Below are 16,128 nucleotides of genomic sequence, written 5' to 3'. Positions count from 1 at the left end.
GAGTGTAATATTTTTGTTTCCTATCCAGTTTCTCAACCGTGTGTTTTTCTGGCTTTAAATTTTGTAAAATTACGTGAAAATTTTTCAATTAATAGTGGTTTGAGTGTAATATTTTTGTTTCCTATCCAGTTTCTCAACCGTAAAAATTAAAAATTCTTAGTTTCTGTTGTTTTTGAGTGAAAAAGAACCAAATTCCAGAAAAGTGGGATCATAACTTAATTTCGGACTTTTAAAATATTATCTTAATTTGATTGAGAAATAGTACAACAAGTATCCTTAGTTTTTCTCTCCCGTTCAGTGCTTACTTGTGAAAATGAGAATGATAAGTAAATAAATGGAAATAAATAGAATAGGATCCCCAATGTTATAGGATCTTTAATGCAGAGTGTTCCAGACGCAACTTCAAGTTTCTTTGATTTTTTTATTCATTCATAGACAGATACATTTCAGGTGAAAAGAACAGGCATTCGCCCAAAGCTGCTTTCAACCTTGATTCAAAATTAACAGTCCAGAGGTTATGTAGAGTTCATGATTTGATTTGGAGTATCTACTATATTTTATTAGCTCAGCATGATTTTCAATTGATGTATCGAGATTTCTCTTCTTCATTTCTATGAATCAAAGCATAGTGCAGCGGCGAAGGTGGAATGTATTGGAGAATTCAGCAGAGGAGATAGTTGAAAGTGTCGAAAATAATACATTTAAACGTGTCAGAACATAATAATATTGAAGCGGCGAAGGTAGGGTGAAACTTAGAAGGAAAGAATTCAAATACATGCATTATTTGAATACTGTCAGAGTCAGAAACCTTTCCTGTTACACTCTGTTTCAATGTCTGTATATTGGGTAAAGATCAGAAATATTGTTATCAGGCATCTGCTGCCTGCTATTGTTAGCATCTACTGCCAAAAAAAATTCATCGATGGTTAAGTTTTTATCAATACTCGAGTTAAAAACACACATTTTCTTTCTCTTCATCCTCAACTGGTGAGAAATCCAATCATCAATTGATCAACAACAATATAAGTCAAACATAAAAGTATTTGGTATTTTCCCTCAACAGAAAATACCATTCCATTAGAAGTGATAAATAATTCGATAGGTACTGTTTATCGTTTTTTTTTTTTTTTTGCTACAAGATATATTGAACTAATCTGGGAAATATTCCATCACTATAATGAGTTCCACGTCATAATGGCAGTGAAGAAAGATAGGAGAACAACGTTGCCGAACCTCTGTCTTGTCAATGCCTTCTATAGACGGTAGCTGATACAGGTTTATTAATGTAATATTATCTGTTCATTCTCGTTCAAAATTATCAATCATATTTTACTAAGCAATAAATTAAATTTTCCAATAATTTTACATAATAAAGAAGAAATATTTTGTTAATTATTCAATTGATTGATTATTCTACATTGTTAAACGACGATCTGGCAACAGAGCAGAGCGAGAAAGAGATAGCGCTATCCCTTTGTTGAATAATATACAAGGATAACAATACCATTGCTAATCAAACACTGCCATTATAACGTGGACCTAACAATAATCCATTCATTGATAGAGATTAACAGGCTCAGCTCAAGACTAAATTCCGATAACCAGCAATGTTCCTCTCCCAAATGTTGTTACAATAATTATCAACTAAGAATCATTTGTGAATTGATATTCAAAGCTCTAAACCCAAAGAAGCAAGAACTCAGGATGCATTCTCCATTCAGGAAGTAGAAAACTATTATCACAACTCTTCCAGAGGCCATCTCACCTTCTATCATTAGGTTATAGATATAGATAACGATCAAATGTATATATCGATAGTTTGTACTGGTTGATGCGTATTTAATTGAAGGAGATCATAACAGGAAAGAGTAATGAAGAAAGAAGGTCATGGACCTTGAAATTACACTTGGCTGCCACTGCCTAGCATCATAATGGCCGGCTACATAATTTTACTCCAATTGTTTCAGCAAGGAAGCCGATTCTAGCATTTGATTGTAGTGCTTGACGTTCCCAAGTAATTTGAAGTAGTAAAATTGTAATGGATAGAAAGTGAAATGTCTGAGAATTTGAAAGAAATCGTTTTTGCTACGGCAATAGAGCTGGTACATTACTAACTGGGTTACTTTTACTAACTGCAAAATGCCCGGAAAAGATAGTATTGTTTGTAGTAGTACCCAAATCATGGCGTGATAAAATCATGAGGAGAAGAAATTAAAATAAATATACACTTAATAGAAATGTTCTCTAGGATTGAGATTGAGTTCGATATTCATCCCTTATTAAAGAGTAAAATATCAGGGAACCGAGCTTCGCTCATTATTTTTATTTATTTATAAACAGAACAAAATTCTCTAAAATGATCGTGTTTATATTTCACAGCTGGCTATACTTCATCTTATGGATTTCGGGGATGCGATATTTTGATTTTCCACATACTCACTTTTTTACTATCCACAGCTGTTTCAGCCAAGGTTGAATTATCTTTTTAATGTCGTTCAGCGAGTTTTCCCAAGGATGAGACCTAGTGCAATCGAATCTTTATATCATAAGCCTACCATGATCTAAATTTCGTGGAAATCGTTAGAGCCGTTTTCGAGATCGGTTAAACATAAATAACCAGATATAAAAATAGCCAGATATAAAAATAACCAGATATAAAAGTAACCAGATATATAAATACAGAAATTGCTCGCTTAATATAATAGGATTCGTATGTCTTTTGTTGGTGGAGAGAGTCCCTTGCGGGAAGGTCCCACCTCGCCTGAATATATAATTTAAGCCATCAATGGGCCTTACGACTGTCATACTTCCCGTATTGATAAAAGATCTTGAAAGATTAGTTTCGTATTGATCTTGATCAAAGATCAAACCTCAATCATTGATTAGCAATGATTTGAAAAGCAATCATTAGCAATCATTTAACAATCATTGACAAGCATTTTCATACAAATGCTTGTATGAAATATATAATTAAACAGAGACAGTAAATAATTAACAGAGACAGTTATTAATTAATTAGAGACAGTAGCGGCGATTGTCTGTTGGAAGTGGGGGGAAAGACTAGAGCACGAGGGGCTGTCCGGGGGCTCCCACCCCCGGAAAAAGTTTAATATTGAAGTGTAAAATGAAGCATTTTTAGGCCTTTTCAACCCTCTAATTGATTGGAGTTTAGAGGCAAAAAACTTTGGTTTGACACTAGAATTTCGAGTAGAAATAATGTATTTCTATGCCATTGTACAATGTTCTTGCATTAACAAAGCATAGAGAGATCACGAGGTAAAAAGAAGAGATAAGAGACAATTTAAAGGAGAAAGAAAGGAAGAGTTTTTGAGGAAATGGTAGTGTTATGTTATCTGAAAATGGAGATCAATCTATATTGTTTATACAAATCGATACTAAATTCAATAATTTCCAGAGAAATTTGAACATCCTTTTTAAGGAATGACTGTTTCACTGTATTCGGCAAACATAATAAACTTCAAAATAAAAATTTTCAAGTCTTTGAAACTCTTAATTTGTCTATAACCATTTTCTCTCTTTCATCAATTAGCATTTGAACAAATGATATTTCCAATTTATTTCCATTTTCTCTCTAAGTAGACTTTATTCACACCTGCAGAGTTATATATAACTCATTAATTTCTCTCAATATTATCAAGAGAGTATATTTCTGCAATTATTATGATATGTGTCAAAGTTAAGGTGAAATTCCTTGCAATTGTCCTCCCACCAGTTGATGTCACTGTGACACTGTGATGTCATTAGAAACTTCAAATAATTTGTTTCTCCATGATTTGGATCTTTTCCCATACTTGATTATTTTTCTCACTGTTATTAATTTTGATGAAGCTGTACTTTGTGCACAAAATGTCGGATCTCCTAAAATTTCTCTTTTCATCTGATATTGTGGCTCAATTATTATCAATATTTCAAGCTAGAAAAGTTTATAAGAAATATTGAAATCACAGTGACTCATTACAATGGATATTTAAGTTCAATACCAAGCCTGGTTGAACCAAATAAAATGGAAATTGAACAAATTAATAAATTAGAATCTCTTTCGGGGATGCTCTCTCACTTGATGAATCCATTTTAAATTCTCAGAATGAGGAGAATAAATGGAATATTCGAACAAAATGTGAATCAGGCTAACATTCAAAACTCTTCTTCCTGAATTTTTCAACACAAAGTCTTCAATAAGATCTTAGACACTCTCTTGGTATGAATTCCGTACTACCTCAACACTATAAGGTATAGATAGAACTGACTCAATCAGCTTTACAAGCTTTATTTCCCTGCTAGTTATTGAAAATAGTGAGAAAATATCCTAATATATTGAGCGAGCAATTTCTGTATTTTTATATATGGTTATTTATGTTCAACGGATCTCGAAAACAGCTCTAACGATTTTCACGGAATTTGGAACATAGTAGGTTTATAATATAAAAATTTGATTGCACTAGGTCACATCCTTGGGAAATCTCGCTGAACGAAATTAGAAGGATAATTTATTCATCCTTGGCTGGAACAGCTGGGACTTTCGTCGTCTGTGGATAGTAAAAAAGTGAGTGAGCGAGTGAGTATGTGAAAAATCAAAATATCGCATCCCCGAAATTCATAAGATGACATATAGCCAGCTGTGAAATATAAATACGATCATTTTAGAGAATATTGTGTTCTGTTTATCAATAAATAAAAATAACGAGCGAAGCTCGGTGCCCCGATATTTTAAATTAATGAAAGAAGAATAGCTCTTCTGAATGAGATATTCAATGAAGAATCGTTGAAAAAGGATAGCTCTTCCACTGAAAAGATTTAATGGAGAATCTTTGAAAAAGTCAGTGTCTCATAAAAATGGAAATCATTTTACATCCAACATTTCACTCTTCTCATTGCTCCATGCTGTGATGAAATGTGGCGCTAAATTCTCGCTTGCATCAAAAAACGTGAAATAACAGAAGATAGGAAGGCAAGCAATAGGTTAACAGTATTCTTGCTTCTGGCTTATCACGGTGAATAATTCGCTGTATAAAGAGGAGAAATAAAACTGAAGATGAAGAATGAAAGCTCAAAGCTTGATTAAGCTTTGGTTTAATATCAGGGAACCTTGTTACGAAAATAGTTTATAGTGAGGTCCACGTTATAATGGCAGTGTTTGATTAGCAATGGTATTGCTATCCTTATCTATAATTCCTTATCTATAATAGCGCTATCTCTCTCTCGCTTTGCTCTGTTGCCAGATTGACTTCCAACAATGAAGAATTAATAAAATTAATCAACAAAATATTTCAATTTAATTATGGAAATCCATTATGAAACCATTTGAAAAATATAATTTTTTGCTCAATAAAATATAATTTTATAAATTTATAGTTTTCATGTTGATTTTGGACTAAAATTTTATAAAAATTGTACACGTGAAATTCTAACCTTATTTTGGACTTTGTCACCTATAAATTCGGAAGAAAAATAGCACAAGGACTACCTTATTATTTAATCTTCTATAATGTTATTGCATTAGTGTCATTTGCATTGTAAATGAATAAAATAAATAAATGAATAAAAATTGATTATTTTAAACGAAAATGAACAGTTAATATACCTGTATTTCCGTCTATAGAAGGCATTGACAAGACAAAGGATCTGCAAAGTTGTTCTCCTATCTTTTTCCACTGCCATTATAACGTGGACTTCACTGTAGAAGGAAGAATGAAGAAAAGGGCGTTGAAAAGAATTGAGTTAGAGATTGATTAGGATATTAGGTTAGTAGAAAATATTTATTTTTTGAGTTCAACGAACAAATAGTGCAAGTGGTTAAAATGGGAGGGACGAGAATAAAAATCCTGTTCAATGATGAAATAATATTTTGGATAGAAGAGAAAAAAACGAGGGAGAGAGTAGTGCTTGATGAGAGGGGGTAAATAATAGTAGAAGATAAATAGAAAAGTGAGAACATTGGGAAAAGATGTTTGCATCATATACAATAATATATTTGTATATAATCAAACAATTAAAGTAATTTCTGAAAGGTTGTGGTAGGTAGAGAGAGAGAGAGATCACAAGGAGTGAAGAGAAGAGATAAAAGACAATTATGAGGAGAAGGAAGGTAGAATTTTGGAGGAAATGAAAATGTAGAATAGTGATAGTTGATCCAATAGTACAAAATATAAACCTCACATAACTTGAATCTAGTTACTATGGTGAGGTCCACGTTAGAATGGTAGTGGAGGATGATAGGAGAACAACGTTGCCGATCCTCTGTCTTGTCAATGCCTTCTATGGACGATAGCTGATACAGGTTTATTGATTAATAAGGACAATATTGAAATCTTGAATTACCCTACATTTTTTAAAAACTTTAAAATAGTTCAACAACTAGCTTCGACCCTAACTTAGGTCATTTTCAAGTTGAAAAATAAACGGTACTTCTTCAAGATTTTCATATTGTTTTTATTAATTTGTTAAAAAGTAGCCCATGTGAGTGAAGTGTTTTTAGGTTTATCGATGTAATATTAATTATTGTTCATTCTCTTTAAAAATAATAAATTATATTTTATTAAGCAATAAATAATATTTTTCAATGATTTCGTAATGAATATTCATAATTAAGATGGAATATTTTGTTAATCAATTGTCAATTCTACATTGTTGAAAGACGGTCTGGCAACAGAGCAAAACGACAAAGAGATAGCACTATCCGTTTTGTTGAATGATAGACAAGGATAGCTCAGCTGAGCTTTAGTGTTTACGAGTTTGTGTTTCTTGAATAGTTCCAAATTTCTTAAATGACTCAATTTTTCATTAAAAGTGGTAATTGAGTGGAATATCTCCAATTAATTTATCAATTCAAGCCATCCAAATTCAAAATTTATAGTTTTAATGTTTATTTTGGACCAAAATTTTATAAAAATTGTACATGTGAAATTCTAACCTTATCTTGGACTTTGTTACCTATAAATTTGGAAGAAAAATAGCACAAGGTCTACCTTATTATTTTATCTCTCAATGTTATTACATTAGAATCTAATGATATTTAGAATAAGTGTTATTTGCATTGTAAATAAATACCATTGCTAATCAAACACTGCCATTATAACGTGGACCTCACTATAGTGTTAGAATTATTCGAAATGGAAACCGAAAATTTGGAACAGTTGTCGTTTTACACAATCGACTTTTTTCTTTAATCTGATAATTCCTCCGCAAACAAAAGAGATTGAATTGATCAATTAATATTGGTTGGAACTCGTGTCAGATTGAGAGTAGGCCTAGGCCTATGTCCCAACTCAGAACAGGTTGGCCAAATTAAATGTTGAATTTATCGGTTTGCGCAATTGTTCAACACTGTAAAACATCGATGGTGTCTTTTTTAATGGGGAACAACCTGTTGGAACCGGATTGAATTTGATTGCGAATTGTATTTCTACTCTTGTATTGACTGGGAAATGGTTCAAAAGTGATTAAGTTGATAAAATCAACTATTTACAAGTAAGTAGAATTGAGCTACTTAACAAAATAGTTGTCATTTTTCGTATCTAAATTGCAGGAAGAAGGAAGTTAGTGAGTTTTAGGCTAGGCACACACCAGTTAGTCAAGACAAGACAAGACATGATCAGACACGTTTAGTGACAATACTTCACATTGTTGCTTATGACGCAACTCACACTGATTATTCATTGCAATTAGTGATGTCTTCATAAGCAACCATGTGAAGTATTGTGACTAAACGTGACTAGTTTTGTCTTGACTAACCGGTGTAGTCTACATTGTAGTTTGACTAACCGTCCAGCCTTACATTAAAAAAATGAAATCGGATTTGCTCATCATAAATCATGCCAATTATATTAAATAAAACATATAATTGGAAACTTTCAAAGATACTTCCAAATGGTGCACTTCTTATTCCCAAGGACACTTTAAAATTGCACGAGTGCTCGAAACAAGTTGTGTTTACATAAAAAAGTAATATTCCTATAATACATGGGTTTTCGAATTGTTGAAGACTCACACCTTGTTGCACAAAAGTCTGTTAACTTTTAACACCGATCATATTTCACTAGAATAGATCAGAGGAGCCTTTTGAGAAAAACCTCCTCAGAAACACCTTCTCTGATTGGTTCTCATGGAATTTAATCATGATTAAAATTCAACAGGCTTGTATGCATCCAGGTCCTACTCTTATAGTAGGTTTCATTTTCTTTTGATAAAGTAGGCCTACACTCCACAGCATAACAAATACATAGGAGGCGTTCATTACAAAAAACGGCTTTGTCAAAAAAATCCAAAAACGTGATAAAGGTATATTTCGATTGTTGGATACCCTGAAGATGTCTCAAGCTACTCATTTCTCACAAAATCAGCTCATATCACTGGCAATAGCTGTTGAAAATACATCGATTCCACAAAAACAGCACTTGAAAATATTTAATTTTATACCTCTCACACAATAGAAGAAATTATATTTTTTCCTTCTCCTGAAAATTTTATTTTTCTTGTGATAAACGCCTCTGATTTATATCTTTGCCAAGATATTCAATATCTGATCTTTATATCAAACAATGTAGGCTATCCTTGCCAAGTACGATTTGATCACTAGATCTTAAGATTCTACTAGACTCGTTCTGATTGGCTCTTATATTAGGCGGAAAATAGCGGGCAACGATTGAAAATTGACTCATTTGGAGATACAAAACTCTTCAGCCATAACATCATCCCTACTTGTTCTTCCTCCTTCTTATTACTTGCTATCTGTTCATGAACATCCCCATTTCTCTCAATATAAAAACATTCAAAACTGATATTTCTGGAAAAACGAGACCCTTCAGTCACAACATCATCCATGCTTGTCACTCTTCTTCTTCTTCTTCTTCTTCTTCTTCTTCTTCTTCTTCTTCTTCTTCTTCTTCTTCTTCTTCTTCTTCCTCCCAGGGTTCAGGCATCTCTGCCTGTTCCGAACCTCATATCTTCCCATCTTTTCTTCACTCCTCAGCAAAAATAACTCGAATGCATCAGATCACAACTTTCAATTCTAACAGCATTTTTTCTGCTAAATCTCATTAGAGACTGGACTAAGAGACTATTAGGAGGCTGCAATAAGTAGCAAATATGTATGCAGGTTAACACTAGATCTCTACCGTGAGATTCATTTACAAATGTCAGCATTACTTTTATATAACATCAATTCTCTTCATTCAAACACTTCTGACAGTGTGAGACGATTATCTCCAATTTAGGGTTGGCGATAATATGCAGTCATGCTTCAGCATTCCTCACATAAACCATCAATGCCTCCCATTAAATTAATGCTGACAGTTTGGAGTTAATCTTACTGGTGTAAGCAATATGCAGTCCTGTTAGGAGGTCCGGTTTTATTATGGCATTTGTCCAGCTTTTTCCACTTTTATATAACCGGAAATAATTTGCACTTGCACTTTTAACAGTTGTTGTTGCTTTCGCAGATGACACTTTGTAACGGAAGTGGATGAATTTATGAGCATTCAAGACAATCCTGAAATTGGGTGGGATTCCTCAACGGGATTATAAAAGATGAGGTCAGAAATTATTGGTGCTCCCAAATTACTATGATGAGGTCCACGTTATAGTGGCAGTGTTTTTAATTAGCAATGACATTGCTATCCTTGTCTATCATTCAACAAAGCAGATAAGGTAGCGCTATCTTTTTCTCGTTTTGCTCTGTTGCTAGATCGTATTTTAACAATGTGAAATTGATTATTAATTAACAAAATATGTCATCTTAATCATGATAATTCATTATGGAATTATTGAAAAATATAATTTATCGCTTAATAAAAAATAATTGATAATTTCAAACGGGAATGAATTTGAAACGGGAAACAATGTGAAATCGATTATAAATTAACAAAATATGTCATCTTAATCATGATAATTCATTATGAAATTATTGAAAAATATCATTTATCGCCTAATAAAATATAATTGATAATTTTAAACGGGAATGAACAAAAAAATAATAATAATATCGAGTGACCTGTCTGGCTCAGGTTTGGTGTCAAAGTTTTCAGGTCGCAACTGATCAATTTCTCGCTTTACACGGGAATGAACAGTTAATATTACATCAATAAACCTATATCAGCTACCGTCTACCGGCCATTGGAAGACATAGGATCGGCAACGTTGTTCTGCAATCTTTCTCCACTGCCATTCTAGCGTGAACCTCACTATATCGATTGATAATGGATGGTGAAACAATCCAAACAAGTATTGTTGAAATGAATTGATGGTTTTATTTATACATTAATATGTATAGTCATCATTCTTGACTCATTAATGAAAGATTGGCAAAGGAATAACAGGTTTGAAGCCCAAAAGTGTTCCTTTCTCATATTCTGATAGAAATGGTCTGAAAAATCGTTGACATTATTGAGTTGTTTCCATTCAAACATGTCCGTATTCACAGAACATGAAACGGACGACATTAAGAAGATTCATAAGCTGTATCTCCATGTTGTGAGTTTCACTAATTTTATGACTAGCTTAATTTCAATACGATCATGAGAGAATGAGTTGCTAGAATTCCTCGTGAATCCAAAGTAGTTCATGAGGATAGAGTAGCTTACTATCTCGTAGAGTTTTACCTGTATTTTCATGATATTTTTGTTTAAAGTGTTTAGGGAAACTGTAATGATGATGATACTATTATTTTTGGACTTTATTACTGAAATTTAATTGAAATTATTTCATTTATCGCTGTGTACAGAATCGCTCATCATTAAAATAATATGATGATAAATACAGGCCAAAATACTCCCAAATTCAAATTGAGTTCGGAATAAGGTTCAGTCACTTTTCACTTTCCACTCCACATCTTAATTTCCAGTCCAAAAATATTTTCACTTCTTCATTTTATTTAAATAATTTTTTTGTAATATTCTATAACTAGTTAGTTGATCGGTGGAACTCTAGCATTTCGGATGGAATTTGACACATATTTTGACAAATAATTGAGGTCACAAAACTTTCAATTCAACAATAAGTTACAGAACAAAGCACAAAGTATCTCAAAGTTACTTACAAACTATTTTCTGCACAAACACAAAATTCCATTGTACCCGTACGTTATCAAGCAGTTTTTTATCAGCCTGAATTCATCTATTTTCGCCGATAGAAAACAATTAAGCAATATTGAGCACAATACAACAATGGCATTCACTCAATTGAATTGCACAATAATTTAGTAATTAATTGCAAATATAGTTCATGAGCGCTCTGTGCCATATATTTAACAAGCGTAATGCCAGTCTAATTATCTCCCATTTCAATTATCATTCTCTGCATACTGACGAAAGAGATCAGGGAAATCCGTTGGATTTGGCAGAATTAATTAGTGGCTCTTAGTTTTCGAGATGTGGTGTTCGTTCTAATTAGAATGGCAAAGGTACAATATAATACAAAGTTACAATGGATACAATATAATATACGTTGTATTCGCATATTGTTTACAGTATATTATCCATTGATTGTTTGCGTGTTATTTGATCTAGGAAATGCAACAAATGTCTGAACAAACAAAAAATGCATCCCAAAAAAATCTGGATCATATTTCTATCGAAAAAACAATCCAAGGCTATTTTGGAAAACAGATGATAGGAAGGATTTGTGACACCTCTTCCTATCTACTTTTTATCGCGGAAAATGTGATTTCGTTCCTTTAAAGTGCAATTTTACTCGGACACGAGATCTTCAAATTACATTTGGTTGCCTGGTTGAACTTTTTAAGCTTCAATCCAACTTCGCTCAAGTATTTCCTCTTGACCTTGTACCGTTAATGGGAATAGGAATAGAATAAATGTTGGATTTCGATGTTGAGTGGTAGAGAGGACTTGAAAGTCCTAACTCCGCCTAACATTCTTTTTAATTCTATTTCTCACTAGAATTGATAGAACCTATTCTAATACTGTAGTTTGCATGAACAAATGCAAACATATACAATACAGTTGCAATCAGAAATGCAATATTCGAGTTAATGAGAGCTGTGGTTCACGTATGAATAGAGCTCTACAACAAAAAAATTGTAAAATATTGTGGAACAGTAAAATTTATAACTTCTAACTTCACTTTCAATTTATTTATCCAATTATTTGCTACAATATTATAACAGATGAATCACATTGAGTACGATAATCAATTATTATAACACTCTTTGGAAGGAATAACATGCTTCAGCTCAAAACTGTTCAAATTAGTTCTACATTCAAAATAATATAGGTTATGAGTCACATTCGGAATTGACGGATTCACGCTTCAAAACGAGAAAACAAGAAAGTTAAAAATATTATGAAAATATGCGAGGGAATATAGAATACCGTAGTATGAATGTAGTGTAGATAAAAGTATGAATAGTAGTGTGAATCTCAGATAGAGAGATTAGAAATATATCTTATCATCAACCGTATCATTACTCAGAACTCAGGTACAAGCCTGGAGCTGTTGTGGGCATCATCCTCAGATAAAACTACAAAAATTAATAGAACATTAATTCATTTTTCTTTTTCTTAAATTAGTTTATTTTTCCAATCGTAAATATTTTCTTGAAGATCAGGAAGTGACCATCTCTCATTATCTCGGTTGAAAGAGTTACTGCTTCTGTTCAGGCTAGGCTTTTCACTCACATGAATGAAATTCAACACTCCCGGTGGTTAAGTTTGTACCTAAAACTGTAATTCATTCATTTCTTTCCCATCAACCAAGCACAAGCTTATAAGCTTGTCGCATAAATGAGACGCGACTGGCGCGTATGGCACGACATGACACAGCGCGAATTTTTGTAGCACTGTGGCATTTTGTGCAATTTTTGTAGCAATGTTTTAATAGATCATTGCAAATTGGTAGCTCGTAGCTGGTAGCTCCCATCGTATCAGCTACATATGACGGTGTAGATATGATTGTGATATGAATATTAGAAACGGCTTAAAGTTCTTTAAAGTTTGAAGTATCTCAGCTACATGTGGAGTTCTCAATAAACTGTTCTCAATAAATATTTTATACTAGCTGGCCCGGCGAACTTCGTACCGCCAAATAGTTCAATGCATCTTATGACAAACTTTAGCTGCATGCACACCTGAGGAGGCGCGATGCGGCATTTTATTTATATAGATAATTTTCCAACTGCAAAATAAATAATTTACTAAAAATCAATTAATTCTTATCACCGAAGACAGCACAATTATTCGAAACTAAGCAATATCTCTAGAGCATGTAAGTCTTTAACCTGAGGCCGCACTGCTGGATGGTTACACACAGAACAGTCATTTTGCTTTTAGTCGGGGCTTTTAGAATAAAATACATGGGTGGTTATGGAGCAGCACACACTCTTGTCTACTATCTATCGACGGCTGTTGGATGACGCAATGATTATAACAGCTGATTTTTATTCCTATGTGTGGCCAGCTCACAATCTTCTCCCATAAGGATTACATGTAAACTTTGAAGGACCGTAGAAAAGAGTCCTGAAGTCGGATTATGTTAGGCCATAAACCTGGTCCTGAACATAACGAACACAACTAAAAAAAAATCAAATTCGGTGCACACATAAAAAAGTTATTGAATGTCAAAATTTGAGGATCTATTTTTATTTATATGGATATTTAATTGAAATAATAATGATAATTATTCGGGGAGGAAGAGGGAAGAAGGAGACGTGATCCCCACAACATCGAACAGCTGATAAAGCATAGATCGGAAAGGATGAAATTGATGTGGGAACGGAGGTTAATGGAGCAGCGTAACATTATGTGACATTGATTAGACGTACTCTCTCAAATCAGCTATACAAAAATAATGATAGATAAATATTTGAGTGATATCCTCAATAAATAGTTCCCAGTGATGGGAAAACTGAACGATAGACAGGTATGAATGATTGTAAAGAATGATTCAGAGGTGTGACTCAATTCTGTTATCTAATACACAGCAGCCGAGTCTACAATCATTACAGTGTTCAATTGCCGTATCGTAATTCAATAGTACAACAAGTCACCCACATTTCTCCAATACAGACATTCACTTTGTTAGTTCTATCGATTGCTCTAATTATTACGGTATTAATGTTTTGCAACAAAATATTATTTTTGAACCTAAATGAAACATCTGATCATAACGAATCTTGGTTTTTATAATTGACTCCCAAAGAACTAAGGTTCGATAACTCATCATTGTATAAACTAATAATAACGAAGGTTCAATTTATAGTTTTCATGTTTATTTTAGACTAAAATTTTATAAAAATTGTACACGTGAAATTCTAACCTTATCTTGGACTTTGTCACCTATAAATTTGGAAGAAAAATAGCACAAGGACAACCTTATTATTTTATCTTCTATAATGTTATTGCATTAGTGTCATTCGCATAGTAGATGAATAAATGAATAAATGAATAATAACTCATCCTTGTAATAAACTACAATTCAATAACTCATCCTTGTAATAAACTACAATTACTGTGATTCACCAAAGCTGTTCTAATTCTAACTTTCTATCATTCAAGAAACATTATTTTACTCACCAAAAAAATTCGGTGCAATTATTTATCCTTGTAGAATAACTGGAGTTCCCCAAATTTGGTGTAATCCAAATTACGAAACGTCTCAACACGGAACACTGTATAATGTTTTGATTTCACTCTTAACGTCGAATTGTTTTGGATAGTCTCAATACGGAGTCTATCTTTTTCCGATTTTTCACGTCACTTGTGGATACGATTAAAAGATAATTCACTTTTCTGAATCCGTTCACTGTTATCGTTCTTGTGCCACTGAAATGGTTAGAAAAGCTGTTTTATTGGACGAGAATGTGAAAATTGTTTGAAAATGGAATAATTGAAATAATATAGTCTGGAAAATGTCGTATAATTTTTTTTTTTGAGAGTTTATCATCGAAAATCTAGAGAAATTAATTTCCCTAAGCGATTGATTGCCGAAACAATTAGGACTTTTTAGTCGGAGTGAAAATGATATTCTAGATAGTATTTAATTTTTAACAATAATCGAAGCTTAGAACTTGAATGAGAATTATTGGATTGTAGATTGATTTAATTTTATGGGAGAATGTGAATAAATGGCCTATTTCATATTGTATATTTTCAATGGCATAATATTGATGCCATGAATAATATTATTAATCATCCACCAATATAAAAGTATGATGATGATAATATTATAATTATTATGGAGCAATATTTTTTAGCAAATTTTCCTGACGAGTAGTGTTCCTCAATCTTCTATCATTTTATATCAATTTTATACCAAATAAAGATTTTTACCTAACAATCACGAGATTCTATAAGAAAATTTATATCTAATCTGAAAATTGATTTGAATGATTCGAAATTCATCCACCAAACAAATAGTTTTGGTTTTAAATTAGAAATATCATTTCAGCTCAACAATCAAATTCTCAGCCAATACTATTATTACATCACTAATTAGTGAACTCAACAGATCAACATAGACAAAACTTCGAACACTGGGTTTAAATAAATCAAAATTAATCCATTAAACTAGCACCATCAATAATATTTCAAATTAGGAAAATTCCACTAGCTCAACAATCACATTCTCAGCCAATAAAGTTATTATATCAATATCACTAGTTTGTAAAATCAACCGTTGAAACAATGGAAAAACTTGATAAAAATATTCACTTTTTGCGTTCCAGAAGCACGAAAATGTCTCGAAAATCACGAAAATTGTCACAGAAACACGATAAACTTGTTGCCGGTTGACCAATCACTACAGTAAAACACGACACTAGGTCAGTAGAGCTAACTCCCTGTGGAGTATTTAGAAGCACAAATGTGGCTGCAGCAGGGAGTCAGTATGGGTCTAATGCATCGCCACTTGTGTCATATTCGGAATAACCAGGTGGTTAGTTGATAAGCCTAGTTGCCAGCTTTAGGTAAGACATTCTCTCAAGTGGTGGAAGAAGCTGGCCTGCTATTGGTCGAGACGACGAAAGGTCGTTGTTACCAATACTACCACTGGGTCGCTCCCGTACGCGCGCGCACAAACGTAAACATATAGCATGAATTCGGTCAGTGTTGGGAAATTTGGTCAGGTGGATTTTGCCGAGACAGCTGAATTTTTTCAAAC

The 16,128-nt window shown here is 32.9% G+C and overlaps 1 protein-coding gene across 2 annotated transcripts in view; it reads right to left on the bottom strand.

The window, feature by feature from the left end:
* LOC111044264 (elongation of very long chain fatty acids protein 7) overlaps window positions 1–15,972 on the bottom strand; it is a 56,599-nt gene extending 40,627 nt beyond the window's left edge. The window contains exons 1-2 of one of the 2 annotated variants that reach the window (XM_022329357.2): window positions 15,681–15,972; window positions 14,544–14,792 (exon numbers count right to left, since the gene is read on the bottom strand). The gene's annotated coding sequence lies outside the window, so the exon portion shown is untranslated. Of the gene's footprint in view, window positions 1–14,543; window positions 14,793–15,591 lie in introns of both variants that reach the window. The other variant, XM_039440240.1, reaches the window with a different exon arrangement.
* Between the last annotated feature and the right edge of the window lie 156 nt (window positions 15,973–16,128).

Source organism: Nilaparvata lugens, chromosome 13, assembly GCF_014356525.2.
Source record: "Nilaparvata lugens isolate BPH chromosome 13, ASM1435652v1, whole genome shotgun sequence".
NCBI lineage: Eukaryota > Metazoa > Arthropoda > Insecta > Hemiptera > Delphacidae > Nilaparvata > Nilaparvata lugens.
The sequence above is the reverse complement of the archived record's forward strand: the minus strand, read 5'-3'. Positions and strand labels throughout refer to the sequence as shown.